This window comes from Crocuta crocuta, unplaced genomic scaffold, assembly GCF_008692635.1.
Source record: "Crocuta crocuta isolate KB4526 unplaced genomic scaffold, BGI_CrCroc_1.0 scaffold1044, whole genome shotgun sequence".
Classification (NCBI taxonomy): Eukaryota; Metazoa; Chordata; class Mammalia; order Carnivora; family Hyaenidae; genus Crocuta; species Crocuta crocuta.
In genome coordinates, this window is record NW_027528907.1 from 30,041 (window position 1) to 54,864 (window position 24,824).

Below are 24,824 nucleotides of genomic sequence, written 5' to 3' on the forward strand. Positions count from 1 at the left end.
TTATTAGCAACATTAAAATTTTACCAATAGAATTGTAATCATTTTGTCACTTTAATAATTAAAATGGGCTTACATAATTTTCTACTATAACAAAACTGATTTTAAGTGTCACATTGGCTGTTGTACTATGCAGGTAAGTTTATCCCTGCACCCCTTATCTCGGAGTTTGTTCATGCAGCAGCCTTTGCAGATCAGCACTCCTACCTTAGTGACATCAATGCCCATGACAGACTTTAGGAATTGTTATTTTAGAGGAAACGAGTATGTTGCAGAAATAAGAAGTAATGAAGGTTGCTACAAAGACCCATCTCATATTGCATCCATTGAAATTTCTTAAATGTCAAGTCTGGATGTTTCTCTGTTAATAAACATTTCTATTTTTCTGAAGAATTTGGATATTGGCTTCAATTTGACCTTTGTAATAGAAAAGCATATAGCTTTCAGGACTTGACAATAATAGCAACTTCTGGAACTTCAACACAGATTTCTTACAATCCTCATTTTGACACCATAATATGTAGGATATTCTTGCCCAGTGGGAAGACAACAATTTCAGCTGCCAAAACAAAGTATGTCTCCCCTTCCCATCAGCCCTGCATGCCGCTTCTGTTCCCGGGTCCTCTGAAGAAAACATGTATGTCATGTATCCCATATTTTGTCAGAAAATCCCAGTCACATACACCACACCTTCTGACAATAAATCCATCAGTTCTCACATGTTATAGCACTAAATAGGCAAAAATGAAATTTTAATTATAATATAGCAAAATCACATGATTTTTTTACTCCATCATATTAACCCACAGGACTGCCTCAAGAAGTGTGCAAGAATTTCTTCTCACAGTTGTGAAGTAGGATTTATAACTGTGGAATTTTTTATTTCTATGAACTGTAATTATTGCTAATATACTGAGAATAAACAAAAATTATTATTTGTAGACTTTTCTCAATCTGTACCCAACAAGTTATCTTTATGTCACTTCCTACTACAAATTGTCACAAGATTTCCCCTTAGTTAACCTTGACTTCATCAGCAACATCTGGTTAAAAAACAAACAAAAAAAAGTTACTAATTACAGACATTAATGTATTTTCTTATTTTCTTTTTGGGTTTATACTGTTAATCTCTCTTAGAAAAAAGTTTGCTAGCCTTTATTTTATTTTTTATTTTTTATTCAGTTTACTTATTTTAAGAATGAGAGACAGAGAGAAAGAGAGAGCAGGGGAGGGGCAGAGAGACAGAATCCCAAGCAGGCTCTGCACTGTCAGGAGAGAGCCTGATGCGGGGCTCAAACTCACAAACCATGATATCATGACCTGACCTGAAACCAAGAGTAAGACGCTTAACCAACTGAGCCACCCAGGTGCCCTGAAATAGCTCACCTTTAAACAATTCCATTCAATTTATAGAGCAGCATCTTCTGACTTTTTTCTTAGACACTCACAACAGGCCTATGCATGTATTTGTTATTACTGTGGGAAATGTGTGATTCAGAACATTGTCTTGGAGTGGTCATGTGACTGGTCTAAGACCATATGGCCTCCAAATTCCACAGCCAGGACTCCAATCAGGATTGGCATAGTCTGGATGCTGTACTTTTCCCACTCCACCATTCTACCTCCTGCACACAGGCAATACTGGAGAGTCATAAAACGTGTAAAATAGACTTTTCCTAGGTAATTAAGCATGAATCCATCACCAAACACTCAGAACTACGAAGAATTTAAGAGCACGCTAAGTTTTTATTCATCTCTACAGGCCTTAGACCTTACTTTGTTGCAAGTTACAAAGTGATCACAGGGCAGCTGGCACCAAAGTCTTCCAGTAAAGCAGCAAAACCTGAATCATTCAGAAGCCCTTATGATCCTGGCATGGAATATGGCGACCAATATATCCAAGCAGTGTTAACAGACTTTTACAATCTCAGGTTCATCATCTGGTACATTTGGATATGAACCTGATAGCTTCCGGAATTTTCAGCTATCATAGTAGTATCATTCATTACTTTAAAACCCCCAAAATGGTCTGGAAGTCCAGTCCCATGGAACTATCCTGTGTCTTTTTTAACAGTAACAACCAAGACTGGGGCTGATGACTACATCAGGTGCAAAGAGCTAATGTCCTTGTTGATGCTGAATGGATCATCCCAGAGAAGCCATGAGTAGTTTGTACCTTTTATTTATCATGATCCGGGGCTCAGAAATTCCCCCACAATATAGATTCTATACTCTTCACTAAAATATAAATAGACCACATGGGTTTAGCTTCAAGAAAACTATGTTTACTTGGATAATAAGTCAGCCTATAAAACAAGACCGTGAGCTAGTTTCTTGAGGATAAAGATTATAAGTGGAAAAAAATAATTAGGGGAATATATTGAGATAAAATTTCATCTCTTCAGAAGACACCTTGTTGTAGCTGAGACCTAAGTTATGCTACCAAGTCTAAATCTTTCATTGTTTTTTTGTAAAATGTTTATTTATTTTTGAGACAGAGACAGAGTATGAGCAGGGGAAGACCAGAGAGAGAAGGATACACAGAATCTGGAGCAGGCATAGAGCCCGATGCAGGGCTCAAACTCACAAGCCATGAGATCATGACCTGAGACAAAGTCACAGATGCTTAACTGACTGAGCCACCCTGGTGTCCCTAAATCTTTTCGTTGTGAAGGAGTCTTCAAACGTGTCCTCTCATCTAAAATCTTTCAATAAAAAAATCTATATGGGTCTACATGTCAGATAGATCTGAATTTAAAGCAGAATTTTCTAATTTCCCAGTTTGAGAAAGTTGCCTAACAACACTGGATATCAACTTTCCATCTGAAAAGGAGAATAAGCATTTGTGGTTTTCAATATTATTGCATTTATCATACTTAGCACATGGAAAAAATTGAAAGTGAAATTTAGGCTGTGATTTCAAATATGAAAATACTCTATTGCTGTGATGCCTTGATTTGTGGTATCCTCAGACTACTAGAACTATGATCTTCATTTTCATTTTCTCCTAAATCTGTAAAATAAAGAGTTTTTATAGTTTGTAGGCAGTTGACTAATCCAGCTAAAAGTTGTCCAGCCCCGAGAAAATGTGATTTTCATGTATAAGCTTTGGAGATCCTCTCTTTAAAAAAAAAAAGAAAAGAAGAAGTTTATTTATTTATTTTGAGAAGGAGAATGAAGAGGGACAGCACAAGTGAGCGAGGAGCAGAGAGAGAGGGAAAAAGAGAGACTCCCAAGCAGGCTTAGAACTATGAGCACAGAACCCAACTCAGGGCTCATTCTCATGAACCATGAGATCATGACCTGAGCCAAAATCAAGAGTCAGATGCTTAACTGACTGAGCCACCAGGCACTCAAGGTTTGGGAGTTCCTCTCTTCATCTCTCAAGGGGTGTTGCAACCTGTGGCTAATCCCCAAATGCCCCTCAGCTTGTGTGTCCTTGTGAGGCTGGGAAGACCCGAAGGGCTGGGTAATGCAGACATGTCACCACTGCCAAGGCTGGATGAAGAGAGCATCTTCACCTATGATTGATGATGGTCTGCCCACAAATAGACGGTGAAATCCTAAGTGCCCTCCAGACTCCACACATTTCACAATAATCTTTTAAAATAATTGCTGCCACTTGACTAATGCCCTCAGAAAACGATAAGGCTGTCGATTTATTCTCTAGCTTTTAAAATTCCATCACCCGTTTCCCTGTGGTAACAGACTGTAATATCTTAAGTTTCCAAAGACAGGAAGTTACATTTGCATTATATATTACATTAACATTTTCCTCACTTCCTCAGTTAATATTTTAGAGAGTAAGTATAGACTTTTAGTTCATTTTAATGTAGCTAGTGATTAATTATTCTCTATCTCATTGGGACTTTTTTCTTAGCAAAATGGATGTCAGTGTTGAAGGCGGTCCAGTAGGGTAGACAATTTTACACGCATTTGCCACAAATTATCTTCTGTATAACTTACTTTAAAAATAGAACTACTATTTTCCTAAAATTTTGAGGTTGCATGTCTTTTTTCAAAATCAAATTTTAGCTTAGTTTTTAAGTTTATCACTTGAGCACTTGATACAGGCTTTTAAATTTTCTTAATGTTTATTCAGTTTTGAGAGAGAGAGAGAAACAGAGTATAAATGGCAGAGGGACAGAGAGAAACACATAGAATCGGAAGCAGGCTCCAGGCTCTGAGCTGTCAGCACAGAGCCCGATGTGGGGCTCAAACTCACAAACCATGAGATTGTGATCTGAGCTGAAGTTGGACACTTAATTGAATGAGTCACCCAGGTGCCCCCAGGCTTTTTTACTGTATAGATAGAATGGCTATTTGATTGTTTTATAGGAGTACCTTATATTACAACTATATGAAGTTCAACAACACAAAACTATTACACAGAAACTTTAACATTTCCATTAATTTTTTTTTCTTTTATCAGCCATTCAAGAATAAAGCTAGCAAGACATAGTAGGAATAATCTTTGTTAAAGTAATAGCTCTCTATCTGGCTATTCTTTTCTTTTCTTTTCTTTTCTTTTTTTTACTACCTTATGTTATGGGATGTCACATGAATAACGAGTGGAGTCCATATGTAACTGGGAAAGTCTGGATTGCCAAAACGTTATGTGTCTGAGACTGATTTGTTTCCAAATCTCTGTTCTTTCTCCATCTTTGTATAGAAAAATAAAAACATATTTTAGCTTAGCATTGGGCCACTCAAAGAAAAAAGCAAGAAAAACAAACAAACAAACAAACACATTCCCTCCACCACCACCACCCCCATTAGGTAGGGTTATATGGTCGTTCTTTGCAGCTAGGTGGGCAAGTACCTAAGGGTTGGCCAAAAAATGTGAGCAGAACAATCATGTGTGACTTTCAGCATAGAAGAGGAGCATGTCCGTTCTGTGCTCCTCCTGTCCTCACGGGCTGAAATGCAGTATGATGCCTGCATCGTGTACAGCCATCTTGGCCTGTGCAGGGACAGCCAAAGCCATGTTTTGAGAACAGCCAAAGTAATAAGTAAGGAACTGATCCCTAATGACTAAATTCTTTTCACCAATAGTGAATTTCTTACGATAACATTTTATATATGTAAAAATGAAAGACATTTCTGTATTGTTTAGCCCGTGATATTTTGTGTTTTCAGTCACTTGTAGCTATATATAATCCTGATAGATACAGAATATAACAAAACACAAACATACTTACACAAAAAAATAATTAAGAAACCCTGAAACCAGGATGCCTGGGTGGCTCAGCCAGTTAAGCATCCAACTCTTGGTTTCAGCCCAGGCCATGATCTCTCAGTTCAGGAGTTAGAGTCCAGTGTCGGGTTCTGTGCTGACAGTGTGGAGACTGCTTGGGATTCTCTCTCTCCCTCTCTCTCTGCCCCTCTCCTGCTCATTCTCTCTTTGTCTTTCAAAATAAATAAATAAACTTAAAAATATTTTTTAAATATTAAAAAAAAAAGAAAACCTGAAACAATCTGTAAAATCCATGGTTTGACTGTATGTATATGTATATGTGTGTGTGTGTATAGTGTATATATATATGTATATGTGTGTGTGTGTGTATAGTGTATATATATATGTGTATATGTGTATATTATTTTGAAAGAATAAAATATTGCCATTTGCAACAATATGGATGTATCTAGAGGGTATAATGCTAAGTGAATGCTAAGTGAAATAGTCAGAGAAAGACAACTGCAACATAATGTTACTTCTATGTTGAATTTAAGAAACAAAACAAATGAACAAACAAAGAAAAGGAGACAGAAAAACAGACTCTTAAGTACAGAGAACAAACTGGTGGTCACCAGAGGGCAGGTGGGTGAGAGGATGGGGGAAACAGGTGCTTAAGATTAAAAGCAAAGATGGACAGAAGTAGAAATGTATACAATAAACTATAAATAATATAATGAGCTTTTGATAAAAACTCAAAATATGTTACAAAATACATTTTTATATTCTAACATGGATGTTTCTTATTTTATTGTAAAAAAGTTGTGGATCCTTTTTGTGTGTCTCTCACTCTTTTCTCCACACTATTCATCAGTGGGTGGAATTTCTTTACAAGGGGCCTCAGTTATGAATTAGGGTCTCAGTGCATAATACGTCAACATTTAGGTACCTAAATAGATTCATAAATAAATAAATAAATGTGTGTGTGTGTGTGTGTGTGTGTGTGTGTGTGTGTGTGTGTGTGTNCCCAGAAGCAGTGTCCTTTTCATTATGACCGGCATGGGGTCCACTCACAAGGCACTGAGAAGGTCTGCAGTCAAACCAGATACTCACGGTTAGTCCCTCAGCAGTAAGTTGAACAAGGTGGAGCAGCACAGAGATGGAGTCCAGGATCCAAGCAATCATGGACATGGTAACTAATGCACCCTGCTTCTCTGCCTTCTGGTCACATCATCTAGCATAAAAATAAATAGAATATATATCACCAATTACTTTACAATGCAGAGCAGACCAACTGAAAAAAGAGAGGGTACTTAGTTGGAACCTTCAACATCACAGAATAGTTTTAGTTTGCCTTTCATGATGCACACATTTTTAGTTTCTGTACATGTTTCATTGCAGGGATTTCCCTGTGCCTTACTTTATTGTCTTATCTGTCCCTTTGTGTACAAGACCGCTACGTGGGTCAGTCGTTTGAATGTCTGACTCCTGGGTGGATCAGTCATTGAATGTCTGCTCAGGTCATGACCCAAGATTGTGGGATCAACCCCCATGTTGAGCTCTGTGCTGGGCATGGATTCTCTCTCCCTCACTCACTCCCCTACTCATGCTCATTCTCTCTCTCTCAAAAAAAAAAAAAAAGCATATTAAATACATGTTGGGTGATGATCATAATAATAAATTAAACTTCATTAAGTAGAGTTTTCTTTCATTGTTACTGTTGCAAAAATCACATTAAGAAGATTCCCATTGCAAAAATAATCATAATTTAATTCACTTCAAAATGGATTGAAGAATAGTTGCCAAAATGGAGAAGGCACTGCATCACCAACTTGAGATGTCACCATCACCACAACCTAATTAAATTTCTAGTATTTATTCTGATACATGGAGAACACTGAAGAAGCATAAAATATCATCCTTACCTCCAAAAAACTTACAGTCATTGGGAATAGAGAAGATATTTATGCACAAAGCCTTCAGATAGCAATATTAGACAATGTTGACATGATACAAGTATGTATCATATAATTGAAACTTACAATAAGTAAACTCAAAGTAAGAAATATTAGAATAGTCCAAATATTAGGTCAAAGTCTTGGGGAGAAAGTGAGATTGTATAGGGAGAAAAGAGATGACCTTCAACACTGGTCCCTAAAAATGCCCATTAATGATCATCAGTGACCATGTCTGCAGGTGGTGTATATCCAAGGAGAGGCTCAAATTTTAAATTTCTTCAACTACACTGTGAAATATGTGAAGACACAAACAATATCTATCTCATTTAGCATTGCAGCTTCAAGACTTTATACACTTTCTGGTACATGGCAAATGTTTTGTATTTCTTGAATGAATAAAAGAAAATATATACACTAATCTCATAAAGGATATTCACACATATACTGCAAATGATTATATTTGGAATAAATGTTAACATTAAGATACAAACTTTGGAGAAGTTCTGCCACTTATCATTTGTATGAGTTTCTCAATTTCTTTGTGCCTCAGTTTCTCATTTGTAGATTGGAGATAATCCTACCTTCCTCACAAGGTTCTTACAGAAACTAACGCTTAGGGAAAGTGCTTAGCATATAGAAGGTGGTATCTAAGTATTAGGTTTTATTATATTTTTATCATTATGGGAAAGAAAGACCTTTCCTTTTTTCACCAGTTGTCCTAAGCTTCAGGGACTGCATGGCATTATTCACACCTAAGCTTTATCCCTGAAATATCTAGTATCTGATTCTGAAAAATATGAAAATATTAGTGTCATTTTTATTCAATGTAGTTAACAAATGCTTATTGTGACTATCACTAACTTCCTTAATCCTGACCTAGAATTTGTATTTTGTTTACTTTCTTTTTAAGCTTGATCACCTAGTTTCTTCCAAGCCAATCCACCTCCTCAATGAGGAAGGTGATGTAGGAAGGTACATATTGGTAAGAAGTAGGAACAAGTGTACAGTCTTCTGTGAGAATGACTGGCACAGGAGTGTAGCCATTAAGCCAGCTAAGAGGTGTCCTTCTGTAAATCGGGAATGAGACAGCTACCAAGATCATGTGGAACAGAACATTCACTCTCAGCTTCTCTAATATATCTTAGATATATGTTCATTTGGGGGAATGTTAAAAGGTTCAAATGCTCATTTCGAATCTTCAGATGTGTTACTGGATAATATGGACTATCAGGCAAATCTTCAGTCAGAAGTGAGAAAACCAAATAATCCCTACTATCTTGTTTCAAAAGAATCATTGCCTCACATAGTTTACTCTTAAATATACTAGAAAACAATTTGAAATATAATTCCACATAAACTCTTAATATGCACATTGATACCAAATGCAGGTACTAATATCCCTCCCTTTCAATCCATCAACACATTATCTCATGAGTGCACAAATAGTTTGCACCTTAATTTTGTTGAAGTTCTGTTGGATATTGATATAGGAAAAGAAAGGCCTAAGGCTAAGAAACTGAAAAGCCTATAAAACTAACCAAATCAGATAAGCCAGAGATGAGTCACAGGAAAAAAAAAAATATATATATATATATTATAAAATATATATATATAATATACATATACTCCTGTGTATTTGAATCCTGAACATTGTAAAGATCATCCATTAGCATTTATTCTCGATGTTACATGGTGACAGGGCACTGATCTCTCCACCACTTCATTAGTTGGAACACATGCGGAGCAAAGAGGAATGCCCTTTTCTCGTGTTCTAGCACACTTTATCCATAAGACTCTAGAATATACTACTCACAGTAAATCATCCTTTAATGACTAAATTAATCATAGGAAAAGTAACAGTAAAACTAGAAAACTTTTTATTCCAAATACATTACCCAAACATAGCAGGTTTTCACTTGTTTATAGAATGGCTGTATGACAGTCAATGAAGCCAGTGCCAAAGAACCACAAAATACAGATATGGATCAGTCAAAAGTTTAAGGAAGCAAAAGCATGTTTGGCAAATCAGTATCCAAGTTAAGAGATGAGAATATGATAAGAGCAGCACTTTATACACATTTCCTCATTGTTATCCTTCCTGACTACCCCATGAACTCATATCCTCATCTGGTCTCAGAGATGAGAACACTGAGCTCTCATTGGGTATGGAGTTGCCCAACCTCAGAGGATACAAAGCTGCAATCACTGTGGTTTACTGGTCAGAACAGCAACAGAGGTAAGAGTAGATGACAAAGTAGACCCAAATTCACAGAGATCAAGTCAATCCTTGAATGATGTCTGAAATAACTGATAAAAATGCCTAATGCCTTTTGTTTCTATAGAACCGACCACAGCTCCCCCAGACTGGACAATGATACTAAATAACAGTAGATTTAAAAACCATGGGGGGGGCGCCTGGGTGGCTCAGTTGGTTGAGTGTCCAACTTGAGCTCAGGTCATGATCTCACAGTTCGTGGGTTCAAGCCCTGCATTGGGTTCTGTGCTGGCAGCTCAGAGACTGGAGCCTGTTTGGGATTCTGTGTCTCCCTCTCTCTCTGCCCCTCCCCCACTCATGTTCTGTCTCTGTCTCAAAAAAATAAACTATAAAAAAAACATTGGTAAGTGCATTATTTTAGCAATTTCTTGACTTTGATTGAAACAGAAGCCACTTCCCTCCTGAACAATGTTCAAAGCATCCAAATAAACTGGTGAGGTAAGTGGAATCCCTTTAAAACACAATAGAGCACAATTTATGACAAAACTTAGTGCTTTCTTATGAATGTAATAATAACTGATATAGTGGCAAGAAGCACTGTATTGTATTTGTGTTTTATTTTAATCAGCTACCATGTTTTTTATTTGACTTAGTTACCATGTTGAAAAGTGCCATGTTATACTCACAGAGGCAGTACACCTTGGTGGTTAGGATCACAATCAGATGATCTTGCCAGCTGTGTGTCCCTACAAAATAGCCCTTAAGTTTTCCATATCTCAGTTTCCCCATGTGTAAATGAAAAAAATAATAGTAATTATTCCATAGAATTGTTGAGAGAATTATATAAGTTAACAAATGTAAGGTACTTTGCTTTTTTTTTTATACAAATAGTTTATTGTTAAGTTGGTTTCCATATAACACCCAGTGCTCATCCTCACAAGTGCCCTCCTCCATGCCCATCTCCCCCCGCCCCCCCCACACCCATCATTCCTCAGTTTGTTCTCAGCAAATGTAAGGTACTTTGAATAGGATGTAGCATATATTAAGGACTCAGTAAATGTTAGTATTTATCATGATTATTACCTAATCTAAATGTAAGTAAGCTATATTGTGATGGAGTTCTATTCTGTTTCCAAAACATAAATGGATTATCATTAAATAATACAGACTAGTAAAAAATAGAAGATTCATGCATCCATGACAATGTTCCCAAAGTGGAAGTACATGTCTTCTGCATCTTTGTCTCTCATGTTTTTGCTGTGCAGAAAAGAGAAGGAGGAAGCAGATAGCCGGAAGGTTGCCTCCGTGAGAAATCTGAAAGGTTTAGAGCATTGTCTATATAATGCTTGGTCCCTTGTCCACTTTGTTTATCTGCTTGTTTTCTTGCTGAAATTGAACCCCTGAACCTTCTTTCCAATCACGTTAGGAATAATGCAGGGTACATACTAACCAATTTGTGAGTTCTATCGCACTTTATTTTGGTGGCATTCACCAAGAAAATGCTCCTTTTCTGTTTATCCTGTGTCTTGTTACACAGTCAGAATCTGAAAGGTTTTGAAGTGCATATTTTCGTCTCATCTATTGGACTCATTACACCATAGTTTAACACCCACACTATACTCATTAGTTTACAAAACATCAGAGTTGAAACCGTGCCAGTGACTTAGATGGAAGAAATTTTTCCACCTAGACTAGTTCATGAGCTAGTCTGGCAAATCAATTCATTTCTGTAGCACATATTCATGGTCTCTACAGCCTCCTCATTGGTCACAACTTGTAAGTAATTTAGTTTAGCTCATTGGCCTTGGCTGATGGGGTTGAAAGCACTTTCACTCAGAATAAACTTCTGTTAACACTGGGAGAAGAACATTTACGTAAGACATAGTTTTATCTAGGGGCGCCTGAGTGGCTTAGTCGGTTAAGCGTCCGACTTTCGCTTAGGTCATGATCTCACGGTTCATGGGTTCAAGCCCCGCGTCGGGCTCTGTGCTGACAGCTAGCTCAGAGCCTGGAGCCTGTTTCAGAGTCTGTGTCTCCCTCTCTCTCTGACCCTCCCCTGCTCACGCTGTCTCTCTCTCTCTCTCTCTTCTAGAAATAAATAAAAATATTTTTTAAAAAAGACATAGTTTTATCTAACACAATGTACAGAGAAAATCAAACTTAATTATACTGAAATTCAAGCTTGTTTCATGTCTCAGTGTAGACTGTGAGCCTGAACCAGGGTCCCTCAGACACCTTTCAACTGTCCCCAGCTCTGTACTCCCACGTCTGCCCCCAGCTCCTGAGAACATTGCACAAATATCACTTCAGAAAAGACCTATTTATTCTAGCCCTCACCTCATGAGGGTGATACCACACTCCTGAGTAATATCTGACTTCAGTACAGGTGCATATTGGCTGATGTTTTGTGGAAGACTAATGAATAAATACATATTTTACTGACCACCTGTTGTTGTGTCCTTTCTCGTCCCTGCCCCTAAGCTACCACCCAGATCTGTTGTTAGCACACAGCAAAAGCACCACAGAGAAGTTATCTTGTCACTTAGGAAGAAAATACAACTTGCTTTGGATGGGATTTTGGTCTCTATATGCAATTCAGAACTCTAAAAGACAGATGACTTGTTGATTAATATAAAGAAATAATGATGGTTTGTTTCTCAAGGGTAATACATACAACCACTAAAAATGAAGACCATTCAAAATACAGCCCATTAGTGGTAAACGGTAAGCTGCAAATAACTGAATGCCAGAGGAATCTAGCTCATTTTTATTAATCTTCTTATCTTTTTCCAACTAAATATTTTTATTAAGCTGCCAACAAGAAATCAACTTAGTTTGTGACAATTACTACATTTAATTTCACCATGATAGAGGGAGAGAACACACACACACACACAATACACAAATAAGGTTGTGCATTAACAGAGAAATAGCTCAAAGGAAGGTAGCCAAAGGGAGAAGTAGATACTCTTGGGAGCATGGACAATGTGGCTCCACAGAGTAGATGACATCAGAAAAGTGTAAGTGCCAAAACATGTCTGAAAGCATCAGTGGATGAGGGGCATCTGGGGGACTCAGTTGGTTAAGCATCTGACTCTTGATCTTGGCTCAGGCCATGATCTCACAGTTTGTGAGTTTGAGCTCCATGTCAGGTTCTGCGCATAGCTGATAGTGCAGAGCCTGCTTGGGATTCTCTCCCTCTCCCTCCCTCTCCCCTCTCCTGCGTGCTCTCTCTCTCTCAAAAATAAAAAAAAACCATTAAAAAAATATTTTTAAAAATCTCATCAGTGGATGAGATATGACTGATTATATAAAATTGAGGAACATTTAAAATCATTATTATATTGACATAAAAAACTATAAATTTAAGAAACAGATTCTTGAAGGACATAATTAAAATGAGGTTGAATAAAAATCCATTTATAAGGATTTTTAAAAACACATCAAGTCAAATAAAAGTGAACGCATGAGAAGGAATAAAGTTTTACTCACAAGGAAGGGACTTATTGCTCTCATAGCTTTTCCTAAATATGAGTTTTATGTTTACTTTTGGCCATTTTTAGCTCATGGAGTCCATTTTATACTTAGAAATTATTTAGCAAGGTATATGCTTGAGATTTTTAAATTCACTTTCCTTTTCGTGAAACAGGCTATGTTCACAAATCACTGATCCTTTGCCTCTTTACTTTCCATTTCAGCTCCAGTAAATGTCTTTGGGTGTCCTCACCAATGTCCTCATCAATTTTCAATTCTGTATAAATGCAGAAGAAAGATATTTATCTCAGCTAAATGTTAAAACTATATTTTGAATTAGCATGCCTTGCATCCCCGACCTCTGTTTTCGCCCCTACTTTGCTTCATTTTTAAACAGTGTATTTGTACTTCCAATGCAGTATTAACAGAAATTCAGGGCTCTGAATAAAAGAGCTTTTTCCTATTTTTATGCATCTGTAATTATAGGAAGGTTTACAAATAGACATATTGTGATGCCTTTAAAAAGCAACGGCTTGTGCTCACTTCTGCTGCACATATACAAAAAATTGGAACAACTGAGAAGAGCATGGCCCCTTGTGCAAGAATAATATGTAAAAGGCAATGGCTTACTTCAGACTTTTAAGTATAATTCTTTTCTACCCCTTAAAATTATTTTATTAAAAACTGTTGTGTTGATTTAAATAATTCACATACAATCAACTGCACTTATTTAGTATATACAATGTGATGTTTAACATGTGTAAATACCATGAAACCATGACCACTACCAACATATTAAATATCCATGACCACTGCAAATTTCCTCTTGCTCCTAGTAACTCTCTACCACACCCCTGCTTGTCCTCATTATCCCCAACCAACCACTGGTCTGCTATCAGTCCCTAAATATTAGTTTGCACATCCCAGAAGTTTACAAAAATGTAATCGTACATTATGTGCTTTCTAAAAAATATTGCCTTCTCTCACTTCACATGAGTGTTTTGAGACCCTTCCGTGTTGGAGCATGTAGCAGGAGCTCACTCTTATTTGCTGCTGAATAGTATTTGACACTATGCTCTCCCACAGTTCGGCCATCCACTCACCCCTTGCTGGACATTTGGGTTGTTTTGGTTTTGACTATTAAAAACGAAGCAGTTATAACACTACATACAAGTCTTTGTATAAGCACAAGTTTTCAGGAGTGGAACAGATGGATCATATGATAAGGACGCATTTAACTTTTTAAGAAACTGCCAGTTTCCCAAAGGGATGGCACTGTTTGGCTGAGTGCACTGTCCAGAGTGTAAACGAGTCCCATCTGCTTCACATCCTGCATGATGTTTGGTATGATCCATCTTTTTAATTTGCATTTCCTTATACCTAACAGTGGGATTTCTTTTTCCTTCCAGCTTTCATTTATTTATTTTTGAGTGTTTATGTATTTATTATGAGAGAGAGAGACAGGGAAAGAGAATGGAAAGGGACAGAGAGACAGGAAGAGAAAGAAACTGTGAAATCATGACCTGAGCTGAAATCAAGTTTTGGACACTCAACCAACTGACATACCCAGGAGCCCCACAAGTTTTTATTGAAATTCCAGTCAGTTATCAAACTGTGTGATAATTAGTGTTAGGACCAGAATTCAGTGGCTCATCACAATAAGTTTCCTCCTTAATACCCATCTTCTGTTTCCCCCATCTGCCATCCCCCCTCCAGTAACCCTCAGTTTATTCTCTTTACTTAAGTCTGCTTGGGGCGCCTGGGTGGCTCAGTTGGTCAAGCATCCTACTTCAGCTCATGTCATGTTCTCACAGTTCGAGCTCCACATCAGGCTTGCTGCTGTCAGCACAGAGCCTGGTTGCAATCTTCTACCTCTTCTTTCTTTGCCCCTCCCCTGCTCACGTGCTCTCTCTGTCTCAAAGGTAACTAAACATTTTTTTTAACTCTGCTATATGATTTGCCTCTCTCTCTCTTTGTCCCACTATGTTAATCTGGTTTGTTTCCTAAATTCCACGTATGAGTGAAATCATATGTTATTTGCTTTTTTCTGACTGACTTATTTCATTTAGCATAATACACTTTAACTCCATCCCTTCATCAGCCAATGGACATTCAGACTCTTGTCATAATTTGGCTATGAACAATGGGATTTTCATTGGAATTGTTTTGAATCTATAGGTTAATTCGGGGATATTTGAAATTTTAATAACAGTAATAAATCTTCTGACTCATGAACTCTTTGTATTTCCCAGGTTCTCCTGGAAATATTTTGTGATTTCCATTGTATAATACTTTCACTCTTTCATCAAATTCACCTCTAAATATTTCATATTCAGTTTCATATTGATCTTTTATGATGCTTCATTGGTAAACTCACTCATCAGCTCTGGAAACCTTCTGTTTTGAAAATTCCCTCAGATTTGCTACAGAGATGATCATGTCATCTGTAAATAAAGATAATTTTACCTATTTCTCTTCCATTTGAATATGCCTATTTTTCTGTCCTTATTGCTATCTAGAACTTCCAGTAAATACTGAATAGAAGTAGTAGTAAGGGACATCTTCATCTCGTACTCGACCTTAGGGGTACAACATCTATGCTTTCACCATGTACTATAATGTTATCTGCTGGTTTTCAATATATACTCTTCATCAATTTGAATAAATTCCTTTATACTCCTACTTGGTGAGATTTTTTTTTCAAGAATGAATAGTGGTTTCTTTTTAATGCTTTTTCTATTGAGATGAACACATGATTTTTCTTTTTTTAGTTCTTTGTTATAATGAATATATTGATTGATTTTTCAAATGTTAAACAAATCTTGCATTTCTTGTATAAATTCTAGTGGTCATGAAATATATTGATGGATTTCTATATTGGTGGATTCAACTTGCAAAAATATTCTCTAGAACTTCACATTCTCATTCATGGGGAATGTGGGTTTGCAGTGTTCTTACAGTGTCATTGGCTGATTTTGTGTCAGGGTAATTCCTGGCTTCAAAGAATGAATAGGAACTATTCCCTTCTTTCTTCTGTATAAGTTTTGTAATGCTGGTATGTCTTCCATTTTTGTGTTTGATAGAATTCACCAATGAAGCTATCTGGAAGGGGAGCTCTTTTTGTAGGAAAACTTAAAAGCTATAATTTTAGGGAACCTGAGTGGCTCAGTTGGTTAAGCATCTGACTTGATTCAGGTCATGATCTCATGGTTCATGCATGAGTTCACACCCTGAGTCAGGCTCTATGCTGTCAGTGTGGAGCTTGCTTCAGATCCTCTGTCTCCCTCTCTCTCTGCCCCCTCCCCTACTGTTCTCTCTTTCTCTATTTAAAAAATAAACTTTTTTTTAAAAAAAGCTATAATTTCAATCTCTTTCATAGATGGAGAGCAATCCAGGTTATCTGTTTATGTGAGAGCTTACTTTGCATCATACAAGGAATTTGTTCCTTTGTCCTAAGTTGTTAAATTTATTGACATAAAGTTATCCATAATATTCCCTTTAAATCCTTTTCATTTCTACAAGATCTCTAGTGGTATCACCTCTCTCATTCTGAAAAGGATAGTTTGTGTCTTTTTTTTTTTTTTTTCAGGATCAGTCTGGTTAGAGATTTTTCAAAGGGTCTTCTCAAAGAACCAACTTATGGTTTTATGGATTTTCTCTATTGTGTTTATGCTTTCAGAGTCCCTTGATTGGCATTCCCATCTTTATTATTTCCTTTCTTCAACTAATTTTGAGTTTAATTGTTTTCTTTTCTAGTTTCTTAAGGTGTAAAGTGAGTTAATTGCCTTGACACTTTTCCTTGATTACAGATATTTGTTTCTATAAATTTTCCCTAAGTATGGCTTTACTAGTAGCTCACAAATTTTTATACACTGAGTTTGAATTCTCATTCAGCTTAAAATACTTTCTAATTAACTTTTGATTTCTTCTTTGTCCCAAGGGTTATCTACAATTATGTAATTTAGTTTCAAATATTTGGAGTTTGCCCAGATATCTTTCTGTTAATGATTTCTAATTTAATTCCACTGGTGTCAGAGAATACACTTGCATGATTTTAATCCTTTTAACTCCACTGAAATTTATTTTATAACCCAGAATATGATCAACCTTGAAAAAGTCCACTTATAAAAATTCTAATGTGTATTCTTCTGTTATTGGGTGGCATATTCTATAAAAGTCAATTTGGTCAACTTGGTCGATGGTGGTGTTACATCTTTAACTTAATTGATCATGTTGTTATATTCTTGCTGATTTTCTGTCCACTATATACTTACTGACTTGCTGTCATGTTGACCTATTAATTACTGAAATAATGGTACTGTAATCTTCAACTATGATTATAAATTTGTCTATTTCTCCTTGCAGTTTTACCTTTTTTTGTTGTTTCATGTATTCCGAAGCTCTATTACTAGATGCATAAACATTTAGGAATATTATATCCTCTTGATGAACTGACCTTTTTTTCATTATGAAATGATTTTGTCAACTCTGATAAAATTATTTGCTTTGAAATTTAATTTCATATAAATATAGAACTGCAATTTTATATTGATAGTATCAGCAAAGTATTCTGTCCTTTTATTTTTTGTCTATTTGCATCTATATATTTGATGTATGTTTACTACAAGCAGCATGAAGTTGTATCTTACTTTTTTATCTACTCTAACAACCTATTTTGTAATTGGCCTGTATAAATCATGTCACTCACTGTAATTATTGATATGACTATATTTAATATTCAAATTTATCACCTTATTATCTGTTTTCTTAATGTTTCTTCTAATCTTTGTTCCCTTTTTCTTCTTGTCCTGCCTTCTGTTGGATTAATTGAACAATTTTGTTCTTATATGTTTTTTCCTTTGTATGTCAATTAGGTACAGTTCTTTGCTTTCTTAATTTAATTGTTGCTTTAGGGTTTACAGTGACCATCAGCGTCAGCCTACAAGTGGTGTTCTGCCCCTTCATGTGCACCACACAGCCTTGCAGGGCGATACCTCCAATGTCCCTAATATATCTCACTTTTACATACGTTATAAATCCCATATCACAATGCTATCATTTTTATTTAAACAGTCTGTTCTCCTCTAAAGAAGTTTTTAAAAGAATAAAAATATATGATATATTATACATGTAGTTCTCCTTCCCATTGCTCTTTGTTCCTTTGTGTACATCTACATTTCCATTATAATTTTTTCTTCTCTCTGTAAGATTTCCTATCAGATTTCTTGTAGAATAGGTGTGTTGGTGGTAAATATTTTCTGTTTCTGTATGTTTCACAAAAAGTTGATTTTACTTTCTTTTTAATTTTTAATTTTTTTTATTTACTTATTTTGAAAGTGAGAACATGCAAGCATGCAAGTGGAGGACGGAGAGACAGAGAGTGAGAGAGGGAATCCTAAGCAGGCTCCACACTGTCAGGACAGAGTCTGACGCGGGGCTCAATCTCACAAACCATGAGATCATGGTCTGAGCCAAAATCAAGAATTGGACACTCAACAGAATAATCACCTCAGGTGCCCCATACTTTCATTTTTAAAGAAATTTTTACTGGATATAGAATTGTAGGCTGATTGTATATGTGTATGTATATATATATCACATTATTGTGTTCTCACTTATATTATTTGGACCAAGATGCGTGCTGTCATCCTGATTTTTGTCTTTCTGATGCTCTTAATATGCATTTTTTTAAAAAACACTTTCTTGGCGTGGCTGGTTGGCTCAGTCAGTTAAGGATCCAATGCTTGATTTCAGCTCAGGTCATTATCTCCCAGTTCATGAGTTTGAGCCCTGTATCAGGCTCTGGGCTGACAGGTGGTTTCTGCTTAGAATTCTCTCTCTCTCCCTATCTCTCTGCCCCTCCTCTGAGCTGTGTGTGTGTGTGTCTGTCTGTCTGTCTCTCTCTCTCTCTCAAAATAAATAAATAAACTTAAAATAATAATAATAATAATAATGTTTTCTCTGTGTTGGACTTTTTGACTAAGATGTGCTTTAGCATAGCTTTGTTCATGTTTCTTTTACTTTGGGGTCACTGAATTTCTTAAATTTGTGAGTTTATTTGGAAATCAATTGTTTTTTTATTTAGGAAAAACTGCTTATTATTTATTTAACAGTTTTCCATCCACACTCTTCTCCTACAGGGACTCTAAATACAAGTTTACTGTATCTCTGATGCTGTCTCACAACTATATTCCCTGGTCACGCATTAAAATTATTTGTGGTGAGCTTAATGATAGCCCCCAAAGATGTCCAGGTCCTAATATTTGGACTTGTGAATATCACCTTATATGGCAACAGAGACTTTGCAGGAGGATAATTCAAGAAACCTGAAATGGGGGGAAGGGGGTCATTCTGAGTCATCTGGGTAAATCCTAAATGCCATCACAAGTGTCTTCCAAGAGAGACGAGGAGGTAGATTTAACAAAGAAGAAGAAGGCACCATTGCCACTGAAGCAAGATGCCCTCCTGCTGGTCATGAAGAGTGAGGCAGGGGCCACCCACTAAAGAGCACAAGGGATACTCAGCTGTAGAAGCTAGAAAAGTTGAGGAACAGGATTCCCCCCTAAATCCTTCAAGAAGAGCACAGCACAGCCTACATCTTGATTTAGGCTCAGTGAAACTGATTTTTGATCTCTGACCTCTAGAAGTCAACCTTTGGGGGAGTTGCATGCCTATCAGTCGACATGCAACTCTTGATTTCAGGGTCTTGAGTTCAAGACCCATGTTTGAGCATAAAGCCAATTTTAAAAAAATGTTAGATTAAGATCAACTCAGAGACTTTATTGCAGCAATAGAAGTGAGCTTTTGGTAACTTACTGAAATCACCTTATGAAGCTAATACATCCCCTGCCCTTTCTGTGTTTCATCTAGGATCATTTCTATGGCTAAACCTTCAAGTTCACTAATACTTTCTTCTGCAAAATCTAATTGCTGTTAATCTTATCCAGTGGATTTTCCATCTCATACATTGTATTTTTGTCTCTAGAAGTTCAATTTAGATATTTTTAATATATTCCATATCCCTATTTAACTTTTAGAAGTATGGTTTACAGTTACAATAACTTTTAATGCCTGCTAATTCTGAAATTCATGTCAGTTTACCTTAACTTCATCAGTTTATCTCCTCAATATGGGTAGTAATATTCTGCTTCTTTGCATGCAGGGTTATTTTTGATGGGATGCCAGACATTTTGAATTTTACTTTATTGGACACTGGGTATTTTTATATTCCTATAAATGTATCAGCAAACCAACTTGTCTGAGGGTTACCTTGTTTCAAGCTCATGCACACCTTGCTGACCTAAGTCCTTTGATAGAAGAAATAACCTAATTTCCTTGAGATTTGCATACCACTGCCTTGAGGAGTGAAGTACTCAGAAGATATTTGTAACCACATTAAAAAACAGCTGCCATGGATGCGGGCAAATCTATTTAGAGTTACATCAGCACATGAGTAGCATCCTGGGCACCAGTCCCACCCCCATGACCCCCTTTCCTAATCCTTCCCCGAAGACCTTAGGGAAGGGAAGGGGAAAAATAGTTATAGACCAGAGGGAGGCAAACCATAAAAGACTCTTAAATAGAGAGAACAAACTGAGAGTTAATGGGAGAGTAGGAGAGAGGTGGGAAATGGGTAATGGGCATTGAAGGGGGCACTTGTTGGGATGAGCACTGGGTATTGTAAGTAAGCAATGAGCCACAAGAATCTACCCCCAAAACCAAGAGCACACTGTACACACTGTATATTAGCCAATTTGACAATAAATTATAATTTTAAAAATAATAAATAAATAAATAAATAAAACCCTTTTGCTTCACCTGGACAGGAACATGATCTTTGGGACATTAGTCCACCTCTTCCCAGGTTGCTGGCTTCCTGAATAAAGCAAACTTTCATTTCACATTATTACTTGTCTCTTGAATACTGATTTTCAAAGTGGTAAGCAGTCCAGCCTGAGTTCAGAATTGGCTTCCTGTCCAATAACATAAATATTCTTGAACTTTGTTTTGTGAAACACTTATTAGAATTGGTTTGATCTCTTGGATTTTGCTTTTTTTAAATTTTTAATGTTTTTTATTTATTTCTGAGAGAGAGAGACAGCATGAGCAGGGGAGGGTCAGAGAGAGAGAGACACACACAGAATCTGAAACAGTCTCCAGGCTCTGAGCTAGGTGTCAGCACAGAGCCCAATGCGGGGCTCAAACCCACAAACTGTGAGATCATGACCTGAGCCGAGGTCAGATGCTTAACCAACTGAGCCATCCAGGCACCCCTCTTGGATTTTGCTTTTAAGATTAATTCATTGCAAACAGGGCACTGAGCAATCCAGGATAATTATTCCCCTCTCCTGCACAAGCCCCTTCTGTGCACTCACATCAGTACCCCATGAAACTTAAGGGCTCCACACCCATGTTTGGGAGCAGGCACTACTCCCAGCCCTGTGTGGGTGCCCAGCCCTTCTAGCTCTAATCCTTTTGCTGCAACTCCTCCTCCATCATACCAGATACTAATTTTCTGAATGCCTTCTCTTTTTCCTATGTCCCAACATTTTTCTCTGCATGATAAATTACAGTCTACCCTTCAGTATTCATCCAAAACTATACTTTCTCTGGGAAGACTGCCATATACACCATGGATGAGCTGTCTGTAAACACTCCTTAGAACTATGTTCTCTCTTGATGCACAGTACTTCTTATGTCTTGTGTGTCTGTGTTTAAAGTATCTGAATATCCAGTATTCAAGGATCACATATCATTTGACTTTGGATATGCCAATTGTAGGACAGAATTTGCCACAAAGTTATTGCTCATTACCTAACTGATTTATAACCACCTCCATCATTAGTTTCTCCCCTCAGACCTTACCTATACAGATGTGCTATGCAAAACCACCCCAAATTCCTCAACACAGAGCTCTCACTGTGGATTCTCCTTGAGTTTATTTGATTTGATATACTACATATTGTCCTCCCACTCACTCACAACCGGTAGTGTTTGTACTATTGATTCTCTCAGAGTTACTCTCAGAGTTACTTCTCTCAGAAGAAGCAAATCTTCAGCAATTTCAAGGCCATTATTCCTCATGATGATGCACATGCATTTTAAAACTGGCAAAAGGGAAACAATGTTATTTGTACTGACAAACACATGGAAAATATTAAATTGCTTAGAATTGTAGCCCAGAAGGAAAGGAACATGAGTCCCTTTAAAGACTTACAGGTAAGATATTAGGGAAGAATCAAGCCTTGTGAACCCATCAAATATCATTACATAAAGCCTGCCTACTCTGTCCATTTTGGAGATTTGGGAAGATAAAGTTAGGTCTTTGAAAGAAACTGGATCAGACTAAATGTTAATCAGATAAATCAGACTTTAGGAGACCAAGAATTATACTAAGGAGAAAAAAGGCAATAGAAAAGGTGGAATGAATTATCTTTTGTTCTTTTTAAATACAGTGCTCAGGTCTTTTTACCAGGTAGATGAATGTGAAAAACAAGTGAACTATCACAACCTTACACATGTTTTTCACTCCAAAATTTACCTAAACCTGAAGGTTGAAATTTGAAACAAGGTTTTTTTGGAAATCCATAACTATTTCAAACATTGTACATCAACTATTTTATTGATCCAGGTGAAGGCTATGGCTTATATTTTTACAACTTTATATCCGCTGAACTTCAGCTCACCTGTCTTCAGTCTTTCCACGTTGGCAGTGCCCTTAAGAACATTGGTGCGTGGGTGTCTAAGGAATATAACAGCCTTTTCAAATATGCTTTTCTTTCTCAATGTCATTTTTAAAACAGATATACTTGCTATAATTGGATTTGGAACTAAGGATCCTTTTTACATCCAAAAAGGCAGTTTCTAGGAATCTGGTAACAATTTTCCTCTCCCTAGCTATTAAATTAGCTGGAAAGTATGGGTGTGGCTAAACCTATGGAGAAAAAAGCAAAAGTCAAGACTTCTTAAGGAACATTGATTTGCCTACTTTAGTTAATACAGTTGACTCTTGAACAATATGTGTTTGAACTCCCCAGGTACACTTATATGCAGATTTTTTCTATAAATACTGCATAGTCCTGTAAATGCATTTTCTCTTACTTAGGATTTTCTCAATAACACTTTCTTTTTCCTCATTTACTTTATTGTAAGAACACAGTATATAATATACCACAGTAGGCTATTAATAGTTAAGCTTCCAGGAGTGAAAATTATGCATGAATTTTCCACTGGGAGGGGGGGCCTGATGTCCCTAAACCCCCAATGATTAGAGGTCAATTGTAGCAGGACTTGGTCGGCACCTTCCCCCAACCTCTTAATTTTTCATATTAACTCCACCCCTGCTTCCCTCTCTAAATACCAGCATACTTGTTTTCTGAGTCATCCTACTCTGATAATTCAGGGCTGTGCCCTCCCTTCATGGGATGCTAATTCAGAGAGGACTCTAACAAAGGTCATGCTAAAATTGAAATTAAATTTTGAATCAAATTGTTTACTTATACCCCTTCTAACTTTTCAGAAATAATAAAGGCCACTACTCTTGTTCAAATAGCAGGCTTTAATTGCATTTTAATTACCTTCAGAGGCTTTCATTCAAGACAAATTTCACTTAGTTTACACATAATTCATTCTCTTGCTGCTTTAATTGATATCCTAAGTACTTATTTTGCACAGTGGCCAGTTAACTTTCAGAGCTATTTTTAGCTTGCTATTCTGGATTCACTTGAAATCTCCTTAGAGGTTGAGGAGACCATTTCTACTGTGTAATGTGCACATTCAATCATTTCTCCCATTCCGCCCTATCTCCTTCACCCTTTGTCTCTGTTTCCCTCCAATTTGTTCCATATACTTCATAAATTTGTACTAAAAATTTATGTCCATTTTTTACAAAGGAAGAGAAAAAAAATGCTCATTATGTGACATGGTGGGTCTAAAAGTAACCTTCTGGGAAGCTTCCTTTTTAGGGAGTAAATAATGAAAACTAAAATCCCTACAAAAAACCTGATGCCCAAATATAGATATTATATCAAAATCTATAGAGAAATAAAACTTCACCAATATCTACAGTAATGAAAACACAATTTTATTCTCTGTTAGAAGCCTTTTACTTATATCCAAATTGTTCTCTATTTGAAAAATAATTTTATAATCTTTCCAAAATGATTACTTAAATTTTTTTATTAACACATCTTGTAATATTTCCCTTTGTGTCTTTATATAAACTGTGTGTGAGTATGTGTGTGTTTGTGATGAACCAGGGCTTACATCTGCTGGTGAACCTCACCTCCTACCAGCTTGTCCTAAATCTGATATGTAATTAATGTTTGTTGTTACTCTTCCCCACTCTGTTCTCCAACTTCCTAGTCCTTTCCCAGTGCTGGGGTAGCTACCCATCTGTCCCTCCACACCTCGCAGGTGACACTGATAGTGACAAGTACTTATTTAAGACATATTGTGTGTCAAGCATTCCCCTACATGAACTGTACATTTAATTCATCCTCACAAACACTGTATGAACTAGGCACTATTGTCTCTATTTTACAGATGAAAAACTAAGAAGGCACAGAGAGACCAGGAGACATGCCCAGCAGATGGTAGAGCTAGGATCTTGAGGTCCAGATGTCCAGGCTGCTCCACATTATCACTCTCCTGGCCCTGTCACCAGCTCATGCTCTCTGTCTGTGACCAGCAGTTTGTCCTTTTTGCTTGTTTGCATTTAGTCTCATTTTTAAAAATTTCCTGATAATTCAAACCGCAATCCTTTGAAAAGATTTCCTCAATCCAATAAAGCACAAAGTGTAATTTTATAACAATAGTTCTCTTCTTGAATATATGATTTGTTTTATTTCTATTCAAATAAAAACTTAATTCAATTGTAAATTAGCATGGAATCTTCTTCAAAATTAGACTGCTTTTAAATGTAAGTTATAGAACATAAAAATATCATGTAGTAAGTTGTGTGTCGGTAGTATTTTTCTGACATTTGTCTCTAAGTTTTCAAAAT

At 36.7% G+C, this 24,824-nt stretch overlaps 1 long non-coding RNA gene across 1 annotated transcript in view; it reads right to left on the reverse strand.

The window, feature by feature from the left end:
• Positions 1-24,824, reverse strand: part of LOC144225829 (uncharacterized) — an 81,732-nt gene that overhangs the window by 2,934 nt on the left and 53,974 nt on the right. Inside the window, exon 2 of the long non-coding RNA XR_013333409.1 lies at positions 6,287-6,407. This is a non-coding gene — a long non-coding RNA (uncharacterized LOC144225829). The remainder of the gene's footprint in view (positions 1-6,286; positions 6,408-24,824) is intronic.